At 41.4% G+C, this 6332-nt stretch overlaps 1 protein-coding gene across 1 annotated transcript in view; it reads left to right on the forward strand.

Annotated features, from left to right (window-relative positions):
- The window catches only part of LOC132977512 (MICOS complex subunit mic25a-like), a 291593-nt gene that overhangs the window by 83602 nt on the left and 201659 nt on the right, over positions 1-6332 (forward strand). The window lies entirely within an intron of this gene.

Raw genomic sequence — 6332 nt, forward strand, 5'->3', positions numbered from 1 at the left:
ATGCTATTCTCCAGAGCCAAAAAATATTGATTATGAGAGTGTACACATATCTTCTTCAAATGGCTCAGAAATTGAGAGAGTAAAGGAGTATAACTATTTTGGCATGTGGCTCGATGAGGAATTTACTTTTAAGTTCCATGTAAAAACTCTTGTCTACAGGTTGTGACAGAAAGTTGGCTTTTTGTACAGAAACAAATCAAACTTTCCGTTATTGTGCAGAAAAATAATTGTTGAAGCTGTGTTCTTATCAGTGATGGATTACGGCGATGTCATTTATAGACATGCTGCAGCTTCAACACTAAAGCCTCTTGACGCTGTCTATCACTCCACCCTGAGATTTATAACTGGTGATAGATTTGGCACTCATCACTGTGAGCTGTATGAGATGGTCGGTTGGCCTTCTCTTGAAGAGAAACCCACCAAACATTGGTTTTTATATATTTTCAAGGCTCTTATTGGCAAACTTCCACTTTACATCAAAGACCTGTTGGAATAGAATTTGGGCACCTACATGTCCCGTTCTTCTGATTGGCTCGTTCTTAAAGTCCCTCGAGCTTTTACTGAACTCTGTGAATCTGCATTTTCTTTTGATGCCCCAAACTCGTGGAACGCCCTCCAGCAAACTCTAAGGACTGGAGTTTTTCCCTTTCTTCCAGAGTTTAGGACTTTGATTTCTAGCCACTTCGTTTCAAATTGTTTTTAATGGATCTCAGTGGGTTTTGTCACTGATTCTGAGTGTTTGAAATGAAATATAGTGGTGGTTAAGCGGACTGAGCCATCAGAGCCTGTAACTGCCCAAACCCCCCCCCCCCCCCCCCCCCCCTCCGTACCATACCTTGCCTGGTACAGTTGTGAATAATGAACTTTTGTAAAATTAACCCATAAGTACTGACGGTGGTGATTGGTGAAGTGTATAGTGTCCTTATCCACTTTATAAATGACTCTCTGGAACCAAATTGTTGTAAATTATGTGTATAAGTCTGCAACCTTAATAGCCAGTAAATTATGATGCTTTACTGACATTACTCTGCTCATGTTTATTTCAAATGGACTTATCTTACTTACTGAAAAATGTAAGTCTCACTGGATCCCATCCATTAACTTATCAAAAAGAAAATCATCAATATCGCTTTGCGCTGTATGAATATTTTTTTCCCCAATGATCAAACTATAACAGCAGAGTATGGGAAAACAGATGAGAGAAATAAAGAATGGTCACATGGAGTCAAACTTCAAAGACTAACCATTGAGTTCCTGCGATTGAGTGATAGACGGACAGAGGGAGTGACAGATGGAACAAAAGAGAGAGAGAGAGAGTAACAGTAAACAGTCAGATGATCGATGAATGCTTGACGTGACTCAGCTCTCGGTTGCCGGCCAGCATTTCCATGACTGGAGAGAGCCGCCTGCGCGACGAAGACAAACGATCGGGCAATGAAGGAAGATGAGGATTTTATCACCAATTTCCCTCTCACACCGTTACTGGCCCACACTCCCTGTTCCTGTGTGTGTGTGTATGAGTGTGTGTATGTTTTTTCTACACTGGGAAGTTCACCAAATGTGTGTCCCCTGCTTTCCTGACAGGCTGGTTTACTGGGCCCAAGGGTGCAGTTTAGAGGAATCACTCACTCAGTTGGAGACTTGTAGAGAAATGCCCAAGGTCTGGAACATCTATACATTACCTTTGTACATTTGTGTGTGTGTGTGTGTGTGTGTGTGTGTGTGTGTGTGTGTGTGTATGCAAGGAAGTCTGTTTAAAAGGACATTTATCTCATCCTCAGGTATAATTACACAGCCCTGGGGTAGACAGGAGTTATCTGGCTCTCCCTCCTCTTTCTCACACCCCTCTATCCCTCTGTCTCTCTCCCCTTCTCCTCCTTATCCAAGCTAAGAAAGCCGATCCGACTCCGCCATCTTCGGAAGTCATAATGGGATTAACTTATTCCCAGAGTATGGATCTCTTCCTCGGAGCCCATGAATGGGGCTCCCCCTGTTCTTCATCCTCACACGGTTCACTCTAGCTTGGGTAATCAACCGGCAGCCCTCCTTCCTCCAGCCTAGAGTTCCACCTCGAGGGAAATTGTTTTTTATTCTCCCCACTCCATCCAAAACACTAAATCCGCCAAAAATCTACCCAAAAAGTGGAATTATAAATGTGATTTTTTTTTTCAGATTAGGAAGAAGGGTTATTACATCAGAAAAAAAGGTTAAAAATAAAAATGACTGTGAATATGTAAAGTAATAGCTGCAGCAGCTGGAGCTGATGAACAAATGAACGCTTTTGTAATAATAATAACAGCGTTCCCACAGACCTGGAATGAATTTGCAGCCTGCAGGGAAGAAGTGTAATACCATCACTTCCTGTTTGTGAATCCCACAACCCTGTAGGCTGATGGGTAATGACATCTGCCATCATGCCAACAAGTCTCACTTACTCTGAGGGCAGGATTAACAGTTGAAAGCAAACCAGTTTGTTCTGAAGGGAAAAGTTGATTGAAGAGACTTAGGAGGGTTTGTAAAGCTTCTCACCTCAACTCAGCTGCAGTTTATCACACACATGCAGCAAAAATACAACACCCACACTGCTGCAATGTGCTGTATGTGTACTATGCCATGTGCTGCATCTTGATATGGGTTCAGACCAAAAGAGAAGCCTTGTGATACTTGTACATGCTTGAATTTGGGAAGATGTAAGTGTGAGTAGACCAAAACACAAATTTGCCCCTCCAGATTTGTAGGTGAAATGAACATTGTATAATTTTTGGTTCATAATAGAAAATTATTTTTCTCATGCAAACAAACTGCTGGTCTCTCTTATGTCAGTGTCTGAGCGCCGGCTCATGTGTTTTAGATAAGTCTTAGTTAGTCACACAGAGGCTGAACTATGACTTACTTCAGCATCATCAACCCAAAAAGAAACAAATTTTCTTGTTTCATTTTATTTAGTTGCTGGGATGACTGCTATTGACTCTTTATGTAATTTTGTCTGGTCAAAAATTAGTTTCCAACACACCTTTAGCCCACTTTATTATTTGCCTCAAATGGCACATAAAGTTGTGAATTTGTTGTGTCATATAATTGCTGTAATAATTCAGGATATCTCGGCCACCAGGCTTCATTTTATGAGCGTTCAGAATAAAGAAATCACTTTCATCAGGCCCTTTTTATTCTCTACTGTCTTCACAACTGTGCAGCTGTCTACAGCCTTGCTCGGGGGCATAATAACCATGTGTTGTTGCCACACACACACATTCATGCTGCCCCATGCTCACAGTATGATCTTCAGAGTCACAAGTTGTTGTTTTTTAAAAAACTGGGCCATGTGGCAGCCTTCTGTTATAAAGAAGCCACACATATTTTGGCGCAGGCCAGGCATTTATCTAGCATAATGTGATTGTGCTGACGTGCCCTTGCTCTCAGAGGCGGCGGGTCAGGGTGGGCCACATGGTTTGGGGTCGGCCCCTCCCCCGAGCCCTGGCTTTACTCACAGCAGTGCTGGCCCTTGTTTGTCCAAATGTCGCCTGTCAAGGGAAACAGGCTGATCACAAGAGACAACTTCTGGTCTGAGCTCGGCTATTCTTTCTTTCTCCATTGTGTTTTTCTTTTTTCAACTGTATGCTAAAAAAATCTGTAACAATAAAAAATCACTTCATGTGAATCACTACCTTAAAGCCACTTTGGAATATGTTTTGTGTGATTAGAATCTTTCCAGGTAGATCACACAGTTTTTTATTCTTGGAAAAACAATCATCCTGATCAAATGTGTACAATCTTTGATTGGATTAATGGGAGGGGGGGTTGGCAGCTTGCTTCAGTTATAAACATAATGCTTCATTGAACATATTGGCCTAGTAAGAATATTTTCCTCCTACAATCTCAGCTGCTCTCAAGTTAGTTACAGACTTAATAAGCATGAAATTAAAGGGATACTTCACCCATTTGCATTAATCTTTGTATCATTAGAAACCTGGTAGTATTTTTGAATGGTCGTGCATCCCGCCCTCATTTTCCCCTGAGATGGGAAATCTTTATATTTCTGAGTCTGAAAAGGAGCTTCCAGTGACGCAAAAATCTTCATATTGCGTCACTGGAAGCTGTTGCGGTTAGCAGGGTGAAACTACAACGCTAGTTCCTCATATTTTCGACCACTGAATCTACAGACCAATCACAGATCAGTGGGTGGGAACTCACTCCCAGAATCCAAACTTAACGTCCGCCATATTGCTTGGAAGCTATGCTAACAGGCTCTATGGAGAAAGCTGATAATGGCGAAAAAATTTAAATATAGCAGCGAGGCGGTAGGCCTTATGTCGCGGCTGAGCTGGCAGCGGCCACCACTGGCCACAGCAGCCGAGAAACAAAACCAGCCTGACGGCAGCAACGGTCTCGCGGCTAAATTGCCGGCTTGAGCTGGGGCGGACTGGTAGTGTCGGTGCTCTCACTGTTGACCTATGGACACAGACATAGAGTCTGTTTTCGGAATCAGTTGAAGAAACAGCCTTATGTGTTGAAGTAAATATGTCTGTAACTAGAGGACCTTAGTGGGAGTGGCCTGCAGTGCTGTGCATTTTGGGATTTGGTGTCTTTCATCCACATGAGCCAAAAAGACAAAAATGTATTTCACATTTCTACTACATATATGACCCAATGTCAATACAGATTCATGTTTCAACGGGTGAAGTATCCCTTTAAGGCAGCATTATTAGATTTTCAGGCCACTTGGGGGCAGCGGCAACAAGCTGCACATCATAAATGTTCATATTATCACCTTCACACTCAGGAGACATTACCATGTATCTGTTTTCTGGTCAATGTAAGATATTCTTTTGTTAGCGTGCGTCACAAGCTATTTGAAGAAGATCTCGCTTTTTTGCTCTTAAATTCTCTGTGAGCTATTTTAACTTGCACTATTTGGTACTGAAGTGGTATAAGATTCAGACCCTTAACAGTTAGCTGAAAGATACTTAAAGATACTTAAACACTGAGCGGAACTCCTGAGTTCTCGGATACCTCTCTATGGGGTTTGAAACACCATTACACATGGTCACTTGAGCCACTATTAATACCAATGTATTCATTGAAGCAGCATAAAAGTGACTGTGAGGAACTTTTATGTGTCTCGTTGGTGCCCCCTGTGGACAAAACTGTAAGTCTTATTTCTTAGCTGATCATGTCCTGAGCCTTTGTATGTAGTGGTTAAAAATGTCCTCCTGCTGTCTTTTAACTGTCAAACATCATGAATCTTTGCTGTAAAAAACGTCCGCAGTGTGCAGTTAAATGCGACAGTTAAAATAACTATATAGAATTTTTTTCCCAAGTCATAAATAGTCATCACTTAGAAATACTGTAAATTTCATAAACAGATTTAAAAACCCTCACACAAGCTTTAAGTAGCTCAAGTATTAATATAGCTATGATGCTCATATTCCACTGGTGTAGAAAAAAAATTAACAATTTGCTCTTAGGTTAAATGAATAATGTATAACAGCCCAACAGCAGAATACAAAATAACTGACCTTATTCAACCCAAAAGTTCCCAAATGTCAACAACATGGCCTTTCTGTTCCCTCTATCTGCTGCCTCTTTTTGTACATATACTTACTGCACACGGTCACATGTGGGCATCCTCAGGGCCTGTGAGATGTAGCCCATTTAAACCTGTGTGTGTACAGTCCAGCTTTCATTTTCATTTTCATTTTCCCTTTAGCTCAGTTTTCCAGCACTTCCATCCTCATGTATCTTCTTTCTTTATCATTCCTCCTTCCTCTATCTGACCCTTGACTACCTTTTCCTGCATACTTCCTCAAAGTACCCATACCCTCTCTCTTTTTCTCTTTCTTTCCTCTCTGTTATCCTCTCCCCACCCTTCCTCTCTACAGGGATTCTGCGAGTCCATCTACAGAGTAATGGCTCTTTCTGACAGAGTGTTACGACTCTTTCAACCGCAAATGTCTGTTGAGTGACAGCCTCAGAGAGGAGAAAATGCCAGTCAGATTGCTGTTTAAGATTGGCAAGGGGAGACAGAAAAACCAATCTAAGCTAGCTGATAGTTTAAATATTCCTCCTGGATTTAGCTTATGGTGATATCCTCAAATTGGATTGCAATTTCCAAAAGCAGAGATATCTCTGGGAAGGTGCAGAGAGGTTGTTGGTTCAGTTCCATGTTCTAAAGAAGAGTGATGATGTTGCTCTTAAGGGAGGGGTAGAGCTATATCAGACAATTTGCAAACATTTCAGGACAGTAGTCTGCACCTGAAATTTTCTAGGGTTCCCCTTTTACACGTTTGTTATAAATTAAGGAATAAAATATGCTAGTCACAGTGTAATAATTA

The sequence above is a fragment of the Labrus mixtus genome, chromosome 7 (assembly GCF_963584025.1).
Source record: "Labrus mixtus chromosome 7, fLabMix1.1, whole genome shotgun sequence".
Lineage (NCBI taxonomy): Eukaryota > Metazoa > Chordata > Actinopteri > Labriformes > Labridae > Labrus > Labrus mixtus.